Source organism: Lissotriton helveticus, chromosome 1_1 (assembly GCF_964261635.1).
Source record: "Lissotriton helveticus chromosome 1_1, aLisHel1.1, whole genome shotgun sequence".
NCBI classification, from domain to species: Eukaryota; Metazoa; Chordata; class Amphibia; order Caudata; family Salamandridae; genus Lissotriton; species Lissotriton helveticus.
Window position 1 is genome coordinate 164,115,088 of NC_136057.1, and position 26,259 is coordinate 164,141,346.

The following is a 26,259-nucleotide window of genomic DNA, read 5'->3' on the forward strand; positions in this document are numbered from 1 at the left end:
AAGATTTCAAAGGTATTGTGGATTGATTTGAACACTTTGTTTGACATTGTGGTTCCAGGGGACTTGTGGACAACATGCAAGACCAGTGTTGAATGGCCCACTGCAGAACCACAGAGGGATGCTCTTACTAATGGACCGTCAGAAAGTGTAATGTTAAAATATGAAAGGGTGAGGACATGGCTAAAGGAGAAGGTGCCACCACAAGATATAGATTGGGTAAAAATAGACCGAACAAGGCAGGAACCCAAGGAGACAGTTCATGAGTATTATGAGCGATTGCTGAAAGCATTCAAACAATACAGTGGACTAGATGTAATGGATCCCAAGGATATAGGACAGTTTGTAGCAAAGTTCGTTTTGGGGTTGAGGCCTGATATTTGTTTAATGATTCAGCAACATTTAATTTGTTGGCAAAACAAACCATTGGATGAGATTTTGAGGTACGCAAGGTATTGCAGTGATGAAATAGATTCTAAAGCAAAGAAATTAAAGGAAAAGCTCATGATAGTGCAGATGCAGTCAGCTGGAAAGGGTGGACAGCAGCAGGGAACAGGGACAATGGGACGGAAATCGAATAATCAGAATAAAGACAGCGAGGAAAACTCGAGACTTAGAATAGACTTTGCTACGTTGAAGAAAACGACAAAGTGCCACCAGTGTCACCAGGTGGGACATTGTAGACGCGAGTGTCCCTATAACCCTGAAAACGGAGAACTAGAGGTAGAAGAGGAAGTCCAGGAAGTTCAACTCCAAAGGGTGACAGTGACAAGAAGTAATGTGGCCAAAGGGGGGACTTCGGCTCCACGAGCTCAGTTCCCGCAGCCACCAAAGATTGCGACAGGAGGAAAGGTCTATAGACAAATGCCTCTTTTTATAGATGAAGAAAAATGTTATTACATTGATCCATTGACAGGACAACGTGTAAGCAGAGAAGAGGACTGTACCCTCGGGGCAGTTCTAGAGGTGGATCAAAGAGGACCGTTTGTTGAGGCTGAAGTGGCAGGGTGTCCTACAACATTCTTAGTGGATACTGGAGCTACTCGATCAACTCTGAGATCAGCAGTGGTTCCGGATCTACCGATGTCGGGGGAAACAATTCAAGTGGTAGGAGTCGCAAACAGGAGAATGACTAGCCCCTTGACGGAACCAGTGTCAGTAAAAATAGGAAACTACACCAATGAACATCAGTTTGTGGTATGTGATTCTAGTCCTGTGTGTCTGCTAGGAAGGGACTTATTGTGCAAACTGAACTGCACAATATATTGCACACCTCAGGGAGTGGAGGTACAGACTACTGACGATGATGCTACCTTTAAAGTTACAAATTCGAGAACATGCATAGAACTGTATCCTACTCTGACTGTGGAGGACCTTCCTTGGGACTTACGTGATGCAGTATCTTCAGAAGTATGGGATTTTACTGGTGAAGAGATAGGATTGATTAAAGGAGTAGAGCCAGTGAAGATCATGGTGAAACCAAATGTTGATTATCCAAGAACGCCTCAATACAAATTGTCCCAGGAGACGATAGCAGGAATAAAACCTGTGATTGACTCTATGATTCAGCAGGGAATATTGAAGGAAATCGTGGGTAGTCCATGTAACTCCCCGATTATGGGTTTGCAGAAGCCTAGTGGGAAATTTAGAATAGTACAGGATCTTCGAAAAATTAATAACATTGTTGTTTCATGTTGTCCAGTGGTACCGAATCCATCAGTGATATTGTTTCAGATACCATTCCAAGCTGAGTGGTTCACAGTGATAGATCTTTGTCAGGCTTTCTTTTCAATCCCATTAGATGAAGAGAGCCAGTACCTTTTTGCTTTTAAAATGGAAAATCGCGTTTTAACATGGTGTCGTATCCCACAGGGGTTTACAGATAGCCCATCAATCTTTAATCAGATACTGAAGAAAAATCTTGAAAGTCTAGTACTGCCACAGAACTCGGTTCTGGTCCAGTACATAGACGACCTACTTGTTGCGTCAGGAACAGAAGAAGCTTGTAAGACAGATACCATTGCCTTGCTGAACCATTTAGCTGAAAATGGACACAAGGTATCTCCAAACAAATTGCAGTACTGTCTGACCGAAGTACAGTACTTGGGTCATCGGATAGAAAAGGGAAAGCGCAAAGTGTCACCAGATAGGATAGAGGCGATAATGAAAATGAACGCGCCTACAACACAGAGAGAAGTCAGGATGTTCCTAGGAATGGTTGGTTATTGCCGACAGTGGATAGCTAACTTTTCACTGAAAGCAAAACCCTTACAGAAACTGACGCACAAGGAGGTGAGTGATCCGGTACCATGGGACAGAGAGTGTTTGATGTCGTTCCTACAGCTGAGAGAGGACCTGTGTCGTGCTCCAGCCTTGGGGATGCCAGACTATGAGAAACCATTTTCAATTTACTGCTGCGAAAGAGAAGGTTGTGCTTTGTCAGTGTTAGTACAGACTCATGGGAATGCCTGTAGACCAGTTGCATATTTCTCGGCTACTTTAGATCCGGTAGCCGCAGCGTTGCCCGGATGTCTCAAAGCCGTTGCTGCAACAGGTGTCAGCATTGAACGTTGTGAGAATAGAGTGATGGGACACCAGTTAGTGGTGTATGTACCGCATTCTGCGGAATTGTTAATGACCAGGACCAAGACACAGCACATGACCAACAGTAGGCTCACGCGTTACGAGCAAGTTATTCTTGCTGCGGAAAACGTGACCCTTAAGAGGTGCTCTGTTTTGAATCCTGCTACACTGATGCCACTTCCTAATGATATAGAAGGCGAAGACTGTGAAGATCACGATTGCCTTGATGTGACTGAACTATGCACGAAGGCCAGACCAGATATTGTGGATGAGCCATTGATTGACCCCGATGAAATTTACTTTGTTGATGGCTCATGTTTAAGAGACGATACTGGTCGGTTGAGAGCAGCTTATGCTGTTTGCACCATTACTGGAGTTGTGGAAGCCGCTTGCCTGGAAGGAGTACACTCCGCACAGGTAGCAGAAATCATTGCATTGACCCGTAGAAAAATTAGAGTCACCATTTATACCGATAGCCAATATGGTTTCGGTGTAGTTCATGATTTCGGGCAATTGTGGTCTCAGAGGGGTTACATGACCTCCTCTGGTTCGCCCATCAGAAATGGGGAATTTGTGCGACTGCTGTTAGAAGCATTACAAGGTCCGGATGCAATAGCAATAGTTAAATGTATAGCCCACACCAAAAATACAGATTTTGTGTCGCAAGGTAACAGATATGCAGACGAAGTTGCCCGTTACTGCGCGGAGCACGGATATTCTTTCACGGAGGTGGAAGTAGGTGGGATTCAGGAAAAGACAGAATTAAACATGATGTTAGAAACAGTGGATACTTGGGAGGATTTGAAGGTAATGCAAGACAATGCACCTGATTTTGAGAAAAAGGCATGGGAAAGCGCAGGTTGTGTGAAAAGTGAAATGGACTTTTGGGTTTCAGCAGATGGAAGGGCAGTGTTACCTGAGGAATTAGTGAGTCCAATGGCAAGACAGATACATGGTCCAGTACACTTAGGAAGGGATGCCATGCTGAGGGTATTTAGGCAGACTTGGTACTGTCCTAAGTTTAGGATTGCAGCAGAAGCAGTCTGTCGGAGATGCGTTACATGTCAGCAACTGAACGTAGGGAAAAGAACACCAGTTACAATGAGTCACATTGGGAGGGCTGGGGGGCCTTTCAATAGAATGCAATTAGATTTTATCGAGATGCCAAAAGTCAACCGCCTCAGGTATGTTTTGGTGGTTGTATGCATATTTTCCAGATGGGTCGAAGCATACCCTACACGCAGGTGTGATACACTCACAGTAGCAAAGTTGTTACTTAGAGAGTTGATCCCGCGCTACGGGGTGCCAAACTCCCTGGAATCAGATCGAGGAACTCATTTTAACAGTGAAATTGTGAAGATGCTCTGCTCTGCATTGAACATTGATCAGAAGTTGCACTGTAGCTATCGACCAGAGGCTTCAGGTATCGTGGAGCAGATAAATGGGACTTTGAAATGCCGAATTGCCAAAGTATGTTCATCGACTTCCTTAAGTTGGCCTGATGCTTTGCCTTTGGTGCTTATGAATATGCGTAGCACACCCGACAGGAGGACAGGTCTCTCTCCACACGAGGTGCTAATGGGGAGGGCAATGAGACTTCCAACCATCCCAACCACTGCTTTGTTGAATATTACAGATGATCTGATCCTGGATTACTGCAAAGGTTTGTCTGACGCCATTCATTCTGTGTCTCTTCAGGTGCAGGCTGCTGAAGTCCCATCTTCCAGAGATCTATGTCACGACTTGTGTCCAGGTGACTGGATCCTCATCAAAAAGCACGTCCGGAAGAATTGCCTAGACGTGCGTTGGAAGGGGCCCTATCAGATTATATTGACAACGAACACTGCAGTGAAATGTGGAGGGCTGCCTAATTGGATCCACGCTTCCCATACTCGAAGAGTTCCAGCACCCCTGGAAGAAACAGCTCCTCTCGCAGATGAAAATCCAGCTGTGGACGACGAACCACTAGAGGGGATCAGTCAAGCTGTGGGGGTGTCAGAAGAAGTTGGGAGCGTTACAGATCCAGAAGAAGAAAGGCAGGACGGCAGTGAAACTGAGGTTGCCACAGAAGAAGAAAGTTGCTGTGAATACGGCTCGGACACAGATCAGTACCAGAGTGATCAAGAACAGAGTGTGAGGACGAGAAATAGGAGAACAAGGCGTGGAGAAGTTAGTTGGCCCGAAAGAAAACAGAGGCCGAACTTAAAGCCAACTCCAGAGAGAACCCTTTCTCCTATATCCGAAGACTCAGATCCAGACGAAGGTGCACAAGGACAGGAACAGGAAGGTCCGAGAAGATCAAGGAGGGTGCGAGTGCCTTGCAGAAGATACGCTACTCCTGAGTGGACCTACCTCGCTGCAGATGTCCGGAGCACGCAGAACGGGGAGGGTGAGGGAAGTGACCCTGACCAGTACTGACCCCATCATAACAGTGGAAATAAAGTTGTTGATACCAGGAGTGGAGGTCGAAGGGTTGCTGACACTCAATATCGTCTATCCTCCTATCCTGAGCGGAATAAGAGACTTGGTTTTAAATAAAGTAGAATTTCCAGTTTGTTGTACAAGGAGTCCAATACTTGAGGAACTCCTTCTTCGTTTGGAAATATTAGAATGCGTGATGAGAGTTGTTGGAACACGTATAATTCCGGATTGCTAAAGACTTTGAAAAGACTTTGTAAATAAACTGATCGAGAGATAACCTAGCGCCAAGTGGAAGAAAAGGAAGAAACTAGGGACTTCCATTTTAGCGGATGGAGAAGGGCTAGGGTTGTCTATTGCTACAGAACTCATAGACTGATTTTGCGGAGGGGATTATCAGTTTCCAGGTGTGGTTCAAAAAGGCTGAAGAAGCAAAGGAAAGAGACTTTGTGCTGTGAAAGAAAAAGCAGAGCTACACTGTTTTGAGATCATGGAGGCTGGCAACCCGAACCGCAGGACAAAATGCATAATAGGCACACTTTTAGTGGGAGTGATTTCTCTTATAGTGTTAGTGGTTACTATATCATATGTAGTGGGACATGAAAACGAAGTGAAAGCAACAAAGGAAGTAAAAAGTGTATAAACACAGAAACCTACTACTGCTGGTCAAAGGGAGGACAATACAGAGAAAGAGAAAGCTTTGCTAGCAGCTGAGACTCGTAGGTTACATGTTGATGAATCCCAGGGAAATTTTAAATCAAATGCATATGCTAAATTGCTTTATGAATATATCGATGTTATGGAGGCTAAAAATTGCTATGTTTGCATGCAATTACCAGCCTCTGTAGACGAAGGTATTAGGTACCATCATCTTCCATTAACTTATGGAATCACATGTAGTTTATTGCTGAGCATATTTTATGAACGTGATGGTTTCGAGTACTACTTCTCGAACTTTGATTCCGTATTACCAGAGGTGCCAAATTACAAGCACCTCAATAAATGGGATTATTACAAGAGTGAAGACAGGTTACAGAAATGTTTCCTTCCATGGAAAACTTTAGATACTTCACATGCCCGAAGAAACAATTTGACTTGTAAAGTGTCAGAAATTGAGAAAACGTTTATAGGGCAGGTGGATGATCGGTATAGAAGACAAAAGATCCTAAAAGCTTCAGGACAATGGAAAACAGATTGGACTGAGGAAGAAAGGTCACACAAAAGAAAGGGTAGTAATGGTCCAATAGCTTTAGATCGAGAAAAGAAGGGGAAACTGTGCATACATAGGGGTCAAACCTATTACGAAAATGTGTTTGTGGGAGAAGTAAGTTGTGAACATGCTTTTCAGTTAGAATACTACTCCAAGGATTTCTTGAAGGAAATGCAGGTGATCCCAAATGTATATTTTGTTTGTGGAAGGAATGCATATGTGAAACTACCAGATAATTGGTATGGATCATGCTATTTAGCGATTGTCTTCCCCAAAATATACCATGCTAAGGATTTAGAAACTAAAGAGGGAGGAACTCAAGCTAGAGGAAGAAGGGATGTAAGCACTGAGGAGATAGTTGGAGACGTATTTGGTGCTACACTTCCTCTTTTGGGGGTAATACTAAATGACATCAAGATTAGAAGATTGGCAACACTCGTAGATAGGTTGTCCGCCAGTACTGCTAGATCATTAATGCTGGTGGAGGGAGAGATGCAATCAATAAGGGCAATGGTTCTTCAAAACCGACTTGCTCTAGATGTTCTGTTAGCCAAAGAGGGAGGAGTTTGTAAGGCTTTGAAGGTCCAGGAATGTTGCACTTACATTCCAGACAATTCAAAACCTCTAGAAAAGTACATACGGAACATTACTGAAATTCACCATGAGATAGAGGATTTGACAAAGGTAAATGTGTGGGAGAAAGTAGGTCAAGGAATGGGTAAAGTTGGAGGTTGGTTTGCCAACCTAGGAAAGGGTTTCATTTGGTACATACTGAAACCTATCATCATAATAGTGATTTGTGTAATCACTTTGTGGGGATTGGTGCGGCTGTACCAATGGTATAGATCAAACAGGTTGCAGAGATCCATTAGAGAGCAGGAGAGGAGATTAACTGCAATGCAGGATACGCAATACAGGAGTTTGAAGGCTCTAGAGATGATGAAACGAGGGGGTACTGCAACGACTTCCGTTTGAAAATTCACATCTTAGGGATGGTGTTGTGATTGTGATGACTACTAAAGGTCATCAAAGGGGGGACTGAGAGAGCCCAATTTAAGAAAAAATGTAGAAGTGCACCATATTTACAAGCACGTTGCATCAGCCTAGTAGAAATTTATATAAGAGTGTGAAATATATAGATTGACAATATATAAGAGTGTTTAATTTGAATAATAATACATATACTAGTGTGAAAAGTTAATATAGAATTGTGTAGTGATGTTAGAATGATGTTGAAATCCCATGTTATGTGGCTGTTGTAAGGGAAAATGTAATTCTGCTAAACGTAGAAATGTGTAGGCCACATGGCAGTTCACAGAGAATACAAGTAGCTGATGCATTTCCACACAATATGGATCTTAATGTTATTGTAGTTCAAAGTGTTATTGATTTTAGAACTGAAGTAAATGTTTTATATAAGTGTTACACTTAAACATTGTGTGTTATAGTTAAGAATATAGTTTAAACGAAAGAAATTGAAATGTTTGCAGAGTGCAGAGGCCTGTTTCATGTAATTCTAGTAGGCCTGGATAGATAAAGTCATTTCGTTTGATCTGCATGTGCTCGTTAGAGAAAGGTCAGGTTAGGCACAAGACGCAGAGCCTGCTCGATAGTTTACGACCTAGAAGATATGGTGGAGGCCGGAATTTGGGGCCCACAGAGAAAGTGTCTGTTTGCAGGTGCGAGGGGGTTTAATCAGGAAAGTGATGAATGGGCTTTGTTCAGAGAGGCCTGGCACAGACCTGTAGGAGGCTTCAGGAATTTCCTGGGGGGTACCGTCCATCAGGAGAAGAGCCTGGGAAGCAAGGTCAACGCTAACGATGGACCCAGAGGAGTACCAGCATGGAAATTGCCGCCAGAACCAACACCACGTGAGGGGCGTCTCTAAGGGCGTTTCTATTGGAAATGTGATTTTGTATTAGGGACAGCACCCCAGGGTGGAGTTAGAGCAGATGGTCTGAGGAGCCTAAGAGAGCGGATGGGTAGGCAGGTAGGTTAACTGCAAGAGATCGATTCGACTCAGAAGACTAAGGGAAGTGTGTGATCTTCTTTGGAAGTCACCACGGCTGACACCTTTTTAGGTAAAGATCTTGTTAAGTAGGGATGTCACTTAGTCTAGTGTAGGGACAGTCTAACCTGAATTTTTCGTTTCTGTAAATGACGCATAAGTTACAACTTGTGTCTATTTTGGCAACTTTAATGCTTTTTGAATTTGTTTTAGTGATATCATTCTGCCGACTAAGAGCATTTAGAGAATTCTTGTTTGTATTGATTCCCGTATATCTTTTGAATCTTATTCTGAGATGTTTGTATCTCCAGATAACCTTGGCTTTATAATAAACTTTTAAAACTTATTTGTAGTAGGTGGTTATTTAGAGTGGAGTAAGTCCTTATTTGATTGACCTAGTAGTGCATTGGCTTTTACTCAATGACAGGTACCAACGATTTAGTCGACCTCAATTGGGATCTGGAATGATAACTATAGACCAGAAATCCCGCGTTAACACAGTTTTTTCCTAAAAACCAAGTAATCTGCTGTAAATTGGAGATCTTGAGGTAGTTTGTTCCACTTTTTTTGCTGCCAGATCTGAGAACGAACGTCCTCCTGCCCTCACTTTCCTTATGCGCTTTATCCTGGCCTGCACCTGGTAAAGTGACCGTAGACACCTCGTAGGAGCATAAAATTCAATTTTGTTCTGTAAAATTTTGGGTCCACTACAGTGAAGTGTGAGCAGCTTAAACACTGCTCTCTGCCGCATGGGTAGCCAGTGGAGTTGTTTCATGCACATGGAAGCTAAGCTCAGTCTGCTTTTATTGCATACCCGGTTCGCTGCAGCGTTTTGTAGTACCTGTAGGCATGCAAAGAGGTAGTCTGTCATGACTACGAACAGAGCATTGCCATAATCAAGCTTGCTAAAGAGCAGGTCCTGTGTGACTGTTTGTGTACAATCCAGTTGGATCCAGGGGAAGAGTCTTCTTAGCAGTTTCATCAAGTCAAAAGCAACAGAGAGTTGCTGCAGAGATGCTTGAACATGGAACTGTGGGGCATATTATCAAGTAAGGGCGTTACATTATCGCCGCTTTTATCGGCAGGAAACTGCCGATGAAGCGGCGATAATGGGCTTGATAATATGCTCTATGAATGCCAATCAAAGCCCATGTTAGATGTCTTCACATTCCTGCCAGGGGAGCACAAAGACATGTAGACTATAAATATTTGGGGCCATGACCCCATGCCACTGTGCTTGGAACTGTACTGGAAGAAAAGGACTGCTGTGTGCCAGGAGGAACCGCCATCTGGGACTCCCTACTTGTGGTGGGTTAAGCTGCTGCCTGTAGGGCAGCTGAACGGACTGCTGCTCTACAAAGGGGACCAAATGTGTTAGCCTGCTTGGGCCTGGTTCTCTGAGATCTACCAGAGCTGTGCGACTAGCCTCCACCCAGTGAGTGGTGTTAATCAGCAGCATGAGTGGAGCACCAGAGGGTGCTTCCCTTGTCACTTCCAGGACCTGGGGAAGACACATTGCAACATTTGTTTTCCCCGTGTGGATGGTGCTTCCACGAGGAAGAAAGAGGCAACCGCAAGCCAGGTGTGGCTGAGCCTGGTTTTGGGTGGGCCCACTGCCGTGAACCATCAAGCGGGGAAGAGCAAAGCCGAAGGAGGTATATATCGCATAAGTAAGGGGACCCCTGAAACTAGTGAGAAGTACACCTAGACAGGCAAGGTACAATAATGTAAAAATTCTAGGACTACTTCAAACCTTAGCAATTCCCTATAACATAATTAAGGGAAGCACAATAGTGACACTCAAAACAAATTTATATTAAAAAAAATACAAAATATTTATTAATGCAATAATATTGTCTTATTATAAAAAATATCCCTCACGACATATAAATACATTGGAGAACGAAATTGACAAACATTTGCTACAGAGACTTCACAGGCGCACAACATTCTTACCACTTTCACTCAATATCATATATACTCAAACACACACAGATTTAAATGTTGAAATTAATTTTCACAGATAATATGATATGGATGATACACGGTATATAATTACCAACACAATAGTAGTTTGCTTGGATAAATTGTCTGGTCTTTTAGCTGAACCATGTGCACGACTAACTCAACGCGCGTTTTGACAGGAACACTGTCTTCATCAGGAGTTTCACCTCTGAAAGTTGTGCTCAACTGGTAACAAGATGACGTCTCCAAGGTAAGAGTACACACACAAGAGGATCTTCCACGAAAAAAGAGATTTCTATCTAAATAAAACCCAGGATAAGGTGAAATCAAAAGGAACAATGTTCTTAAACGATGTTAGTCCAATGAGCCGAGATGATACGGTAGTGAAGAAGGATATATCTACACTGGAGTCTATTAATTAGTAGCTCTCATAATAAGAAGATCTATCTTGAGCCCGAGATGAAGATATGAGGTCCAATAGTCTTGAAAAAATCTGATGCCCTATAATAGGAAAAATGGTTGGGGCATGGTACGAACAAAGCTTCTAGTCCTGAATACAATGAGGCTGAATGCGGTGAAAAAGCTAGTTAGAAACCGCAGGGATAAGTAGCTGGCTTCTGGACATCATGTGATGCGAACAGTACAGAGCCGCGGAAAGTTTCAAAACCGAAGGAGGCTCGCTCCATGGAGAGAGGCCAGCCCTGCCTCCCCAGCGAGGGAGATCCTTCCGCGTAGAACGAGCCAACGGAGACTCCGCTCCATGGTTTTTGGTTGTGACACGAGGAACTGCCGGAAGTCAAGAAGAGGGGAAGCCTGGTTGTGGGTGGGGCCAATGACTATGTGGCCGACAGAGGCTTTGCTCCATGCCCTGCCATCAGCTGTATGCACAGTGCCTGAGTGCCAGGATAGAGCCTGAGTGAATGGATGAGTGTATGGGTAGTGCCTGAATGATTAGATGAGTGCATGAGTAATGCCTGAGTGATTGGATGAGTGCATGAGTGCATGGGAAGTGCAGGATGACTGGATAAGTGCATGGGTAGTACCTGAGAGAATGCAGGAGTGTATGCATAGTGCCTGAGTGAATGGTTGAGTGCAAGGATAGTGCGTGAGTGATTGGATGAATGCATGGGTAGTACCTAAGTAAATGACTGAGTGCAAGAGTAGCGCCTAAGTGATTAGGTGAGTGTAATAGTAGAGCCTTTTCTCTGGCAGATTCACTATTCAGCTACTGCTCAGAATGTTGGGATTAGCCAAACATAACACAGCAACCTTTCCCATGTCACTGTTGAAGGTCTCACCATATGTCCAAAGGCTTCAATGTGTGTGTCTGTGCCTTTTCCTAGTGACATGATACATAAACGAAACCTAGAAATAGTAAAATACCAGTGTTTCAGACCGCATGCTCTCTAGGGGCCCGATTCACAGAATGAACTTAAGACTCAATCCTAAACTTACTACTATTTTGGTGTTCACAGAATGCACTTACTTTTGGCATTCACAGAATGAAGGATTTTGTCTTAAGTCTGTCTTAAGTCTGTCTCAAGTTTGTCTTAAGACAAATTTAAGACAAAATCCTAACTTCTGTGAATACCAAAAGTAGTAAGTTCATTCTGTGAATGCCAAAATAGTAGTAAGTTTAGGATTGAGTCTTAAGTTCATTCTGTGAATCGGGCCCTAGGTTTCTGTAGAAGAAGGTGTATATATTCCTTCCTATTCATAATACAGGGCATGTGGGTATTCAACAGGCAATTTCAGGGGTTTTGTGACACCTACATAGGTAAGACGTGTATCCCTATGCGACCGAATGATGGAGCAGAGCTAAGAAGATTTGTGCACCTGTATGGGAAGCTATTAATTTTTTTAACTAGGTTCTCTCACCCAGTCGAGAGATCAGGGCTAGATCCAACACCGTTTTTTAGCTCATTGCACCATCCCAGTTTCAGAACCTGGCTGTATGCAAATTAGTCTGTCCCTGGCCCAGTGCATCATGGGAACAGGGCAGACCAGACTACAAAAGCCAATTCTTACACTGGAAAGGAAACAAGCTTCCGGGGACCGGTTTCTGGCATTACAGCCGTCTTCGGCCCGGCTTGCTTGAATCCTTTCTGGTGAAGAATTGGCTTGGTAGTTTGGTCTGCCCTGTTCCCATGATGCACTGGGCCAGGGACAGACTAATTTGCATATAGCCAGGTTCTGAGCTGGGATGGGGCAGTGAGATAAATAACGGTGATGGATCAAGCCCTGATCTTTGGACTGGGTAAGAGTGGTCTGCTTAATTCAGACACTCTGTTCATCACCACCCCCTTTTCTGAATCGTTTTTGGCCACTATAGGTGTGGCAGGGTATACTCAGACATGAGTCCCTTTCTCACTGCTCCATCAGGATTCAAGCAAGCCGGGCCGAAGAGGCTGAAATGCCAGAAACCGGTCCCCGGTAGCTTGTCTCCTTTCTGGTGAAGAATTGGCTTGGTAGTTTGGTCTGCCCTGTTCCCATGATGCACTGGGCCAGGGACAGACTAATTTGCATATAGCCAGGTTCTGAGCTGGGATGGGGCAGTGAGATAAATAACGGTGATGGATAAAGCCCTGATCTTTGGACTGGGTAAGAGTGGTCTGCTTAATTCAGACACCCTGTTCATCACCACCCCCTTTTCAGAATCGTTTTTGGCCACTATAGGTGTGGCAGGGTATACTCAGACATGAGTCCCTTTCTCACTGCTCCATCAGGATTCAAGCAAGCCGGGCCGAAGAGGCTGAAATGCCAGAAACCGGTCCCCGGTAGCTTGTCTCCTTTCTGGTGAAGAATTGGCTTGGTAGTTTGGTCTGCCCTGTTCCCATGACGCACTGGGCCAGGGACAGACTAATTTGCATATAGCCAGGTTCTGAGCTGGGATGGGGCAGTGAGATAAATAACGGTGATGGATCAAGCCCTGATCTTTGGACTGGGTAAGAGTGGTCTGCTTAATTCAGACACCCTGTTCATCACCACCCCCTTTTCAGAATCGTTTTTGGCCACTATAGGTGTGGCAGGGTATACTCAGACATGAGTCCCTTTCTCACTGCTCCTTCAGGATTCAAGCAAGCCGGGCCGAAGAGGCTGAAATGCCAGAAACCGGTCCCCGGTAGCTTGTCTCCTTTCTGGTGAAGAATTGGCTTGGTAGTTTGGTCTGCCCTGTTCCCATGACGCACTGGGCCAGGGACAGACTAATTTGCATATAGCCAGGTTCTGAGCTGGGATGGGGCAGTGAGATAAATAACGGTGATGGATCAAGCCCTGATCTTTGGACTGGGTAAGAGTATTCTGCTTAATTCAGACACTCTGTTCATCACCACCCCCTTTTCTGAATCGTTTTTGGCCACTATAGGTGTGGCAGGGTATACTCAGACATGAGTCCCTCTCTCACTGCTCCATCAGGATTCAAGCAAGCCGGGCCTAAGAGGCTGAAATGCCAGAAACCGGTCCCCGGTAGCTTGTCTCCTTTCTGGTGAAGAATTGGCTTGGTAGTTTGGTCTGCCCTGTTCCCATGACGCACTGGGCCAGGGACAGACTAATTTGCATATAGCCAGGTTCTGAGCTGGGATGGGGCAGTGAGATAAATAACGGTGATGGATCAAGCCCTGATCTTTGGACTGGGTAAGAGTGGTCTGCTTAATTCAGACACTCTGTTCATCACCACCCCCTTTTCTGAACTGTTAAATAGTCAGCCCATAACGCTCCTGATGCCCAGGCTGCTGGCGCAAGACGCCTCTTAGTTCCCATCTTGAATAATTACCAAATAAAGAGACGGGCGCTGGGAGCAGGAAAACAAGAACAGAGGTTTATTTCTCATGAGGAGAGCCTGTCATTTCGGACACTCGCATAGTGTCTTCAGGAGGTGCTCTAACTAGCCTCTCTGAGGCCTGGTCTTTTATACACTGGTTTAAGACATGTGAACGTTCTTTATTACAATAAAGACATTGTGAAGTATGAAGATGACATCCCCGGCACCCCCCAAGTTCCGGCTCATTCCAACACGTGGCTACAGTAGAGGCCCTTACCCTCCATACAATAGGAGGGGGCTGTCACGCAGCTGAGTGTTCTGCTGATTCCTTTGGAATGTGTGCGCCTGATCGAATCCCAGGGGGTGGGAAGGTCATGATCAATAGTAGCTCCTTTGAAGAGGGGCGAGTGCATACAGTAGTGGGCAATAAACTGTATCCTCGGGCTAAGGGATGACCAGCGGTCCGTGCAAACAATCGGGCTCAGAGGAAGGGGTCATCAAAGGAGAAATATTCATGAAAGGAAGGATCGGTGTGGACAATCGAGCGTAGAGGATGGGTTTATCAAAAGAGGGGTATTCATGGAAGGAAAGGAGGTGTTGGTCAGGCGTGGGGTGTGATTCCCAGTGACAGAGTCATGCAGAAGGAGAAGGGTTCATGACTTGTGCATGTGAGAGTGGGGGCGGTCGGGGTGCATGGGGGATGCTTGCAGGGTCAGGAAAGGGTGCTGATGATCGATCGCGAACAGGGAGACCATGGCACCTAAAATGGCTGTTGTATATATGTGTGCATGGGTCTATGCTGACGGGATAACACAGTCAGTGTTTTGCAATATCCGTTCTGCTTACGACAAGAGGTACAGTGACCACAAATGAACGCCGCTTATGTGTATATGCATTGCCAATTTCAACAGTCGCCGCTTTTTAACATACGCTAGTTCATTTGTGTTTACCCCAACTGATGGAGTGTACATATAGTCATGTGTGGCCAATGAAATAGCGTTCGTCAAATGCTAGCAAATTGCATATAACCATATATAGTCGCTACGATTGGCGAGATGTTGTAAGTATGAATTTACATTTGTTGGGTTACTCATACAAGTCTAGAAATCGGCATAATACTTTTAGTCAGGGTCAAAAAAAAAAAAAAACGTTCCGACACATCATAGAATCTGGTTCTGACTTTCTCTCTGGTGACATCAACATACAGTAAAAGTGTTCTGATACCTTTGGGTTTTGTCAGCGCTATAAGAGACTTTTGGAAAACTAAATACATGAGTGACCGATGAAAAAAATGGCTGAGGGAGGAATACAGCTTGATACAAGCAATTAGTCAAGGGGTGGGTAGAAAGTTCAGGAAGGGGGGTCTTAGTGAAAATGTCTTTTCGATGATGAGCCACCACTGGTAGACTCTGGTAGTCCATTTTCTTTTCGTTGGCGCTTTTGAGCACCGGCGGTGGAGCTATAAGTCCAGCTCGGAATCATCCTTACGCGTTGCAGGGTGCGATCAGTCCTCTGCTGTTAGATCACAGTCCTGTTTCCTAACTGATCTTCTTAGGGGTGCCTTATGCTGGGCACCTGCGTGTCTTTCTTCTTCCGTGGCAAAACCTAATTCTATAGTCAAAACTTATATGAAAGAGTTTGTTGAATAATCGAGGGAAGAGAGGGCGGAGTGGGGCCAGATCTTTGAACACACCAAGGGACCAAGGGAGCAAAGGACAACGAGCAGGCAGGCCCATCAGTCGGACTCAAAAGGGGACGGGGACTTCAGGCACGAGTGGGTCAGCAAGTCGAGGGCTTCAAGGCAGCCCTTCATTCCTTCATCTGCCGAGTTTGAGAGTTGTGCCTCGTCCCGCGTCTCGTGGCTCTGCGGCTCCACCTTTGGTTGCGGTCACATGTGCTTCATGATCTGTGGCCAGGCTGTGCGTCACGTCCAGCTCCTATCCTCCAGTGATTGTATCTTTGAATGGGTACAAAACAAGTTTTTAGAAAAACTGGCAGGAGAAGACATTTATACATCTCAATTCCGTCCCCAACCCTAAGTAGGTAGGGAATAAGTTCATCGGTCACAGACAGAAGTCACCTCTTATGGAGTATGTAGGAGGACATTTCTACTGAATTCGTACTTTCTATCTGGCGTTCATTCATGACGTACGCGGAGAGAAGTCGGATTCCCATCGACAGTGTATTCTATCAAACTCAAAATCGAGTCCTTAACCCAAGTACCAACGATCTTACATCTCCCTTCGGGGTCGGCTAACTCTCGCAAGCAGGAGGTGTTATCATCATGTGGGGGGGGGCAAAGACCAAACATGCTTTTCTTGGGGAGTGACGGTTAATCAAGGTTATTAATGGTGCTTCGGGGATAGCTGATAGGGAGCCGGGGTCAATCGGGAGAAGCGAGGACGCTTTGGACATCCGCACTTAAGTGCAGAGGGGTGGGACAATCTGGGCATTGGGGATCGCATTTCTGACGAACTGACAAACAGAAGACCATTGACGTTATAGTCCCCCTATAAAAAGGCCAGATTAGGGGACATCAGTCATCTGACCTGTCCTTTCCTTCATTACCAACTCGGGTTCTATCGTTTTGCAGAAAGGAGAGGTAGTAATATGGCAAGTTACAAACGTTTTAGTTCCTGTCAATTTTGCCGAACACCTTTGTGTTCGAAGAGACCCAATTAGGTTCGTGCCGGTGGGGCACAACGTTCTTGCACAAGGGGGGGGGAAACAGGGGGACCCTCAGAGAGAGAGAGAGAGTCGCCCACACTCTAAACGAACCATTTGGTACACGTATGACGTGGAGAGAGAGAGAGAGAGAGAGAGAGAGAGAGGGAGAGAGAGAGAAACGTGTACAATAATGGTCCATTCAGTGCACACACAACACAGAACAGCAGGGGTTAAGTAATACGGAACACAGGCAGAGGGATTACGTAGATCCATGCATCACGTATACACAAACTCAGACGGGGGAGACAGTACATGTATTATGTACAAAAATCCAAGACAAAAAAAATAAAACAGTTATTGGCCAAAATTATCTTTTCCTGTATGCTGTGCATCCTTAGCATCCTAAGCTCTTTTTACCTTTTTCTTCTCTTTTATTCGTCGGCTGCCTTTACTGGTGGCTTTGATTGTACACACTTACGCCTTTGGCAATTGGTCATGAACTAACCTGGTCGGGCTAATGCTCACGGTGGTATTTTCGAGTCATTTTAGCAAATGTGTTTCCAGGCTGAGACAACAGTTGGTGTCAATTGGAGAACAATGGGGCAGCTTTGAGTTACATGTCTATGAGGATGCGAAAAAGGAGGTAGTAGGTTTTTAAATATTGGCAATATTCCTAGTCCTCCCGGCGGAGGATACTTGTGTAAACCTTACCTCGGAATATTCCTTAAACTTTCCCTATTTAGTTAAACGTAGGAATGTATTCATTATTGTACGTCATTTTTTTGGTTGCATTATTCGGGGTTTGTCGCGGTTAGGTACCATAATCAAACCCTCTTTCCCGTCTCTTCGTCCGCTAGATCACCATTTTCGTACATTAATCGACATTCCGATGTGACCTGCAGAGAGAGGGAAAAAAAGAAGGGGGCAGGGGCTACATTGATAGACACATTAGCGTGCATAAACCCAGAAAGGCTTTTACTTACTGCATACTCGACCTATCTCCACGGGATGCAGTCCCTGCCAACTGGGCGTTCGAGCCCAGGTGGACCGTTAGTGTGACTTTTCTTATACAGGTAGCATATAAAGTATAGGCTAAATACCAGGATCTTTAGCGGTTGCTTTTGGCTGTACAAAAGGGAAAAATACACAACTAAAACTTGGACCCTCCATATCTGCAATATCTCTATATATTATACCTTTTAACCCTTAACTAATCGAGCTGAGTCATTTCACCTGTATTTTAGTTATATCGGAAATAATGATCTTTTATTTGAAACTTATCAATCTACGCGTGACAACTACGTTTGCTTTTTCCAAAAATCTTTAATAAGAATGTCGGTGCACAAATACGGGCCTAAAACCCCGTGGGCCAGCCACGGAGCAGGCTGGAACTGTAGATGTGGGGATACTTTATTAGTGAAAAACCCAATGGAGTCGGGGTTTGTTTATTTTATAATAAAAAGTACGACAAGTGCAATAAAAACATGTCGAGAATTCAGTGTGGGCGAGTATCATAAGTGTTGAAATTCGAACTTGCAATAATCATGAGGCGCCAAAACTTAACAACAATTCATTGTCCGAATGTTCAATCAGTACCCATATGATGTCAATTCACTGTCTGAACACATAATCAGTACCCATCCTATATCAATTCATTGTCCGAACATATAACCAGTACCCATCCCATATCAATTCATTGTCCGAATTGACAGTACACATCCCATATCAATTTACTGTCCGAACATATAATCAGTACACGTCCTATATCAATCCATGTGTTTTTTTTTTAACAAAACTGCATACATATCTCATGACACCAGGGCTGAACAATCGGGGTACAACAAGGAGTTGAAAGGTTCATTTGCATCGGCGCCATTTTGGGTGCAGTCAGGCAGATCCAGGCATAGTCTAAATCTCCGCTAACTCGTGGTTGGCCCAGAGTCTCTTTCGGTAGTCCAAAAGTTCCGTTAAAAGGGCAAAAGAAAGGATCGGTGGTCTGAACCATCAGTCAAAGGGGGAGGGAGGCAACAATTTTCCTACCGGGTCATACTGGGTTTTCACCGGAACTGATCCGAACTGTAGTCTGCAGGATTCTAGTCATTCAAACTGAGGCTGGCGCCAGCATGGGAGCGCCGACGTCTCGCGGCTACATTTTCATCGTTCCGTGGGCAATCATGGCAGTCATTCCCCATCGGGGGTGTCTGCGGGGGTCGGGGACTCCCGCGGCTCCTATAGAATCTTCAAGGTCGAGGAGAACTTTTATGATTGTGGGACTCGTTTCTTAATCAACAAGCAGCCGGGTCATCTCTTCACCCCGGGCCCGCTCCAGCAGGATCGTCCGCCATTTTACGAGTGGGCGAACCCATGTCGGGTGAGTGGAGCGTTGGGGTTGCTCCTGGGGGCCTCCACCTGGGGAGGTGGGAGAGGCCCGTTCGCGCCGTCTCTCCCTCCCAGCGCACCCCACGCCGTTTTCCTCGGCGCTAATATACATGATGGCTGGACCAGGCGATGAGAGAGGGGGGGGGTCGGAGGCATGCGCAAGACATCCCCCCCCAGTGTTGTCGCAGCCATTATAGAAGAAGTGGCGCCTAGTACGTTTCGGGCCGGGCCTCCGGTTGATGGCGGCCGGACGCTCTTCGCCACGGCCCCAGGAACAGGTCCCTTGGTTCATCCTGGGGACAGACCTTGGCACGTGGTGCCTCCTCCGGGCTATTCGCGTAGTGGCCTCTCCACCCCCAGGCCTCTTATGGAAGCTGGTCCAGACTGTCTGAGAGAGGGGGGTCGGGGGCATGGACATTCCCCCCTACAACTCTCCAGTGTTGTCGCAGCCGTCACCGCGGCCGGATCCCGTCGGCCCCGGCCTCTCCTCAGTCCCACCTCATGCGATGACCTCCGGCCGACGGCTGGCAGCAGGACCCGCCCCACATGTGTTGAAGATCTCGTCTTTCGGCTGGGCGTAGCCGCAAACCTGTTGCACTTTGGGAGTTTCCAGAATGGGGGCGGATGTCTGCTGACTTGTATCTTTCCCAGGTTGCCGTTATTGGGGCGTGGCAGGCGGTGGGACAGACATGTTTGGAGCAGTGAGGGGCGATGAAGCCTCGTTGCCTCGTGGCCGTCTCAATGTCAAGCCTGGCTTCTCTTATCATTTTCATGTTTCTTATTACGGGTTTATTTCTAACGTTTCTTGTTTCTAGGACAATCATATGTTTTATCATTAAGTATTGTTATTGTTTCCTTATTCGTTATTTAATAAAAATTTCATCAGTGGCCTACTGATTTCGTTTTCCTATTCCTTTCTTTCTAGTTTGTTTCGTGCTAAAGTTTCTGTTAACAGGATATAGTGATCACTTCATTATTATTGCATATGTCCTTTTCACTAGGGGTGCTCTCCGGTCGGGCCAGATGACCTACCTCTAGTAAATGGTCCGGGTGGAACTGGTTTATCAATCAGTGGGGAGTAGATAGGCATGACAGATTACAACGGGGGACAAAGGTCCGCACTACCTACCCTTCACTACTTGCAAAGACTTTTCTATGTTATTTGCAAACAGAGAATACCTCCAAAAAGAACAAATTCCAAACAGTCAATGTTCGTACAACCAATCAAATCAATGAGGAACTAAATAGGCACGACGGGTTACAATGGGGGCAAAAGCCTGCGTTACCTACCCTTCACTATCTGCAAAGGGGGAGAGAATATTCCTATTCTTCCCCGTTTGTAGGCAGAGAAGATCCTTAAGAGAACCAACTTCGAACAATTCAATGCTCGATCAAACAATCAATCAATGGGGAGAAAAATAGGCATGACGGATTACAATGGGGGACAAAAGTCTGCATTACCTATCCTTCACTATTTGCAAAGAGAGAGAGGCGTTCCTATCTGTCGCTGTTTGCAAACAGAGAATGTCTCCAAGAGAACCAATACTTCAAGTAGCACCCAAGGCTAAATGAACCAATCAATGAACAATACCAGTATCTAAATACCGTTTCCAATATCAACAATCAATCAATCAATCAGATGGATAAAGCCATCCTACCAATCAGACATAAAGACGTCCTACTTAACCTTACCCGGACCGGACCGTGTGGACAGTTCTTCGTCTTCCTTTCTCCAGCGCCCGATCGTTCTCTTTTCTCCATGTTTTTACCGCAGCATTCCTGTGGGATTCCAGTCAGGACAGTAGGTCACTTGAGAGAGGTCCGTTCGGAATCGGTGAAGTTCATTCAATCGGCAGCCGGACGAGGGCCCTCTCAAGGCAGGTATACTCCAATCATTTAGATGTTCACCCCATCGTCTGGACCTCTCTTACCGGACCTTATGTCGCTGATGGGCCCCGCGTTGGGACGCCAATTGTAAAATAGTCAGCCCATAACGCTCCTGATGCCCAGGCTGCTGGCGCAAGATGCCTCTTAGTTCCCATCTTGAATAATTACCAAATAAAGAGACGGGCGCTGGGAGCAGGAAAACAAGAACAGAGGTTTATTTCTCATGAGGAGAGCCTGTCATTTCGGACACTCGCATAGTGTCTTCAGGAGGTGCTCTAACTAGCCTCTCTGAGGCCTGGTCTTTTATACACTGGTTTAAGACATGTGAACGTTCTTTATTACAATAAAGACATTGTGAAGTATGAAGATGACATCCCCGGCACCCCCCCAGTTCCGGCTCATTCCAACACGTGGCTACAGTAGAGGCCCTTACCCTCCATACAATAGGAGGGGGCTGTCACGCAGCTGAGTGTTCTGCTGATTCCTTTGGAATGTGTGCGCATGATCGAATCCCAGGGGGTGGGAAGGTCATGATCAATAGTAGCTCCTTTGAAGAGGGGCGAGTGCATACAGTAGTGGGCAATAAACTGTATCCTCGGGCTAAGGGATGACCAGCGGTCCGTGCAAACAATCGGGCTCAGAGGAAGGGGTCATCAAAGGAGAGATATTCATGAAAGGAAGAATCGGTGTGGACAATCGAGCGTAGAGGAAGGGTTTATCAAAAGAGGGGTATTCATGGAAGGAAAGGAGGTGTTGGTCAGGCGCGGGGTGTGATTCCCAGTGACAGAGTCATTTATTTATTTTATTTATTTATTCAAAGTTTTATATAGCGCGAACAAGATCCTTACAGATATCAGAGCGCTTCACAATGACAGGGTAGGGGCAGTAGGAATGAACAGAGGTAATGGGAGCAATGTAGTTGTCACTAGCATGAAGGATAATAATAACATACATAAAACATATCAATATACAGTCAGCTAAACAAGTAATATAAGACGGCATAAATCATTGATCCCACTGCAGAGGTGTTCAGGTACACTTTGGGTGTGTGGAAGGCTTATAACAGTGTTTTAGTATAGAGAGAGCACTGAGTGGGGGCAGCGGGAGGGTGAATCAGTGACCCAACGTGTATCATATATTGGTCGGTAGTAAGAGAGTAGCGTAATAGTGTCTCCCTCAAGTAGAGGTATAGTGCCAAAGGACAAGGTGAGCATTGACACAAGGCAATGCAGAGTCTCTGATCCAACACCTATAGCGTTCAGGAGATCTTGGCCAGAAGGATGGTTTTCACCTCTTTCTTGAAGAGTGCAGTGGAGGAGATAAGCCTGGTTTCAGGAGGGAGCGCATTCCAGATCCTGGGTGCCATTCCTGAGAAGGAGCGCTTGTAAGTTTTCTCTTTCCGGAATCTACGGGGTTTCAGGAGTAGATTTTTTGAGCTTCTATTGGATCTCGAACCTCCTGATATAGACAACTTTTGAGCGAGGTAGTTGGGTGCATTGTGGTGCACTGCCGCGTGTGTCATAACTGCAATTTTTAGTTGTATTCTGGCTTCAAAAGGCAGCCATTTTAGGGACTTTAAGTCTGGGGAAATATGCGAATGTTTTCTTGAGCCAGTAATGAGTCTTGCGGCAGCGTTCAGGGAGGCTCTTAAGGGTGCTGTTGTGGATAGCGGGAGTCCGCTGAGGGCCACAATTCCGTAGTCTATTCGAGGGATAACTAACGCTTGTACAGCAGTTCGGAAGTCTTCAGCAGGGAGGAAGGGTTTAATTTTCCTCAGTGTGTTGATTTGGAAATTAGCTGCTTTTGTGGCTTTGCTGACGTGCTGCTGCATGTTGAGCTTGGCGTCCAATGTGATGCCTAGGGATTTCGCTGAGTCCACGATGGTGGGTTGGACATTGAGTGCTGTTAGGTTGTTGAGCCATGTTTGGGTGATTGAAATTTTCGCCGGGGTGAGATTAGAAGGAACTCAGTTTTCAGAGCATTTAGTTTGAGGTGATTATCGGCTAGCCAAGATTGAGTGTCAATAAGCGTGGAATTCAGATGTTTGATGTCTTCCGGGGATTGAAGCTTTAGGTACAGTTGTGTGTCGTCGGCGTACATGTGGAATTGGACATTAAAAGCTTGGAGCAAGGTGGCGAGCGGTTCCATGACGAGGTTGAACAATGTGGGGGAGAGGGAGGATCCTTGTGGAACACCTAGATCTGCAGGCACAGGTGAAGATAGCACATTGTCGATCTTGAACTTCTGAGTCCGGTTGTGAAGGAAGGACGAAAACCATTTGAGAACCGTTCCCGATAGACCCATTCTAGTGCTTAGCAGCTCCAGCAAGTTCTCATGTTTGACCGTGTCAAATGCTGACGAGAGGTCCAGAAGGATGAGGAGGCAGGACTCATTGCGATCAAGAATTTGGAGGGCGTCATCAATTATGTGTGTCATAGCTGTTTCCGTGCTATGTTTCGCTCGGAAGCCTGATTGATGAGAGTTGAGGAGGTCAAATGGGTCAATGTGTCTTGTTAGTTGGAGTTGGACACATTTCTCCAGCAGTTTGGCCAGGGTGGGGATATTGGTGATGGGCCGGTAATTGTTTAGGTCAGACGGATCAGCTGTAGGTTTCTTGAGTATAGGCGTCACTTGCCCAACCTTGAGGGAGTCCGGAATGAGGCCTTGTTGCAGGGAGCTGTTGATGATTTTGGTCCAGAGAGGGAGGAGCAAGGGGATGAAGTCTTTTACCGCATTAGCAGGTAGAGGGTCTGTGAGGTGATTAGAGGGCTTCAAGGTGCAGAGCAGTTTGCGGATTGCTTCTTCCGAGTAGGTATCGAAGTACAGCCAAGATGCCTTGTTTTTAGGTTGAGTGTAAGACATTCTGGTGTTGTTGGGGAATCGACTTACATCCAAGATGAGGTCATTTCTTATGTTGTCAGTCTTTAGCTTAAAGAAAGCAGAGAAGGCTTCACAGTGTGGGGTGTCGCTTGTTGTGCTGTTTGATTGTAGGGGTTGAGTCTTTGTTTGGGTCTTGATTAGTTCGAACAGCTTTCTTGGCCTGTTTTTTGCTTGATCCAACTGACGGCTGAAAAAGTCCGCCTTTGTGCGCTTTATTTTCCTGAAGTAGGCGTTTCTTTTGTTCTTAAGCCTTTTGAGGTGCAGTGCTGAAGGGTCCGATCTCCAGGTGCGCTCTGCCATTCGCATAGTACGCCTGTCGTCATTGAGTCTATCATCATACCAGGGGTTAGAAGTTTTGGTGGAGACTCTCTTCAGTTGAAGTGGGGCGACTTCATTGACTACTGTGTTCATAGAGTCAAGGTAGTGGTCCATCAGTGTTTGAACATCCGAGGCACCTGTAGGGGGAAGGAGGATATTGCCGATGTGGGGAGGCAGGGTAGAGGGGTTAAGGTTCTTCATGTCCCTTTTCCAAGTTTTGGATTTGATTGGTTGAGCTGGGATAGGTTTCACTTTTTCATTGATAAAGAAGGTGATAATGTGGTGGTCAGACCAGTCGCAGGGTTGGATCGCCTCCAGTTGTGTTGAGTTCTCTTTGGCAATGATGAGATCGAGTATCGAGCCTTTGTCATGTGTTGGTCTATCGCATATTTGGGTGAGGTCAAGCGCATTAAGGAAAGTTTTGAGACTATTCACCACTGTGTCTTTCTGATCGTTCCAGTGAAGATTGAAGTCACCCAGGTAGACTTGGGTTGTCTGCCGACCGGCATTGGAAGTGATCATGTCCATGAGTTGTTGGGTGAATATGAGGTTGTCACCAGGCGGGTGATAGAAGAGATGTAAAGCACAAGCTTGTTTGCCCTCGCTGGTGATGTCGAGGCAGAGGAGTTCACTGGAGGGGAAGGCGGGAGGGGTGATTTTAGTAACGGAGAGGTTGCTCCTAAACATGCATGCAATTCCCCCGCCCGTCTTGCCAGGGGACCTGTCCAGCCTAATGATGTTATAATTGGGGGGGGACTAGTATGTCCATAATCGGGGTAGAGGCTTCAGTAAGCCACGTTTCCGTTAGAATGGCTAGGTCCAGATCCCTAGCTAAGACGAGCTCAGCAATGTCGGAGGAGTGTCTCTGGGCCGATCTGCAATTGAGTAGGATGCATTTGAGTTTGGGAGAGAGAAGGGTGGTCGAGCTTTCTAGAGTGAGGGGGACTTTTCTGAGGTTGTTAGGGACGGAACCTCTATTATTGAGTGTTGGGAGCCTCAGAGGGTTTGTAAGAATTGTGGGTATGGGGATGTGTACGTTGGATATGTGTTTTTCCGGACCTGGGCCATAAGAGTGCAGTAGAGAGCATAATTCACGGTCCGACAATGGGTTGAGGGCACGCCGGGGGCGATGGGCGTTAGTGCGAGCGGGGATAGTCGGCCAGCGTGGGTGTCGCTGGAGGCGAGGGTATGTAGGGAGGGTGCGGCGTTTGTAGGGTAGAGGGATGGTGGGAGGTAGACTGAGCTGGGAGGAGAGAAGCTCTTTGATTGCGTGGACATCTCTTTTGATTTGTAGCATGTCCTCTTTGACTTGCTGGAGGGTGGATAGCGTCTGGTCAGGGGGTGTATTGGGGATGGGGTTAGTGATGAGAGCCATTGGAGAATCGTTGAGTAGTGAGTTGGAGAGCAGGCAGGGTATCGAGGGGGTGGATATGCTAGCGTTGTCGGAGTGTTCTGCAGTGCTAAAGAGTGGGATGGCATTCAACGTGGGGGCCTTTTTGTGGGCGAGGGGTGTGGGTGAAGTAGGAGAAGTAGGAGAAATGGGCGGTAGGTGGGAGGCATAGGTAGTGCCGTCAGTGGGAGACGGTGTCGGTGGGTAAAAGAGTGAGTGAAGGCTGGAGACAGGAGGGTAGTGGGGGCTGAGAATAGGAGCTGGGAGAGAGGGGGATGCTAAGGTAGAGGAGACGGTATGTTCTGTATCTTTTGTTGGGAGGGTGAGAGTGTCTTTGGCAGGAGTGGGGAGGGAGCTGGGGAGGGAGAGGTGTCCGCCGTGGGGGGGATGGGAGTGGGGGGTGGATAAACTCCAAATGGTGGTGTGTTCAGATGGCGGCGTGTGGGTGAGGGTTATTGTGTCAGGTGTAAGAGGCTCGTGGGTGGGAGTGGGGAGGGAGTTGGGGAGGGAGAGGGGTCTGCCGTGGGGGGGAAGGGAGGAGGGGGTGGATACGGCCCGGGCGATGGTGTGTTCAGATGGTGGCGTGTTGTGAGTGGGAGTTGTTAAGTCAAGTAGGAGAGGTATGGAGGGGGTGTGAGAGGGGGTACGAGGGGTCCTGTTAGAGGGGCGGCTAGTATATGATGAGGAGACGTTTGTGACTGTTCTTGGGGAGTGCGGGGCGTTAACCGCAGGTGGGTCGTTTACTGGGGAACTAGGGGTATAGGTGTTGTAGGTGGGGGCTGCGACGTCAGGGGTGG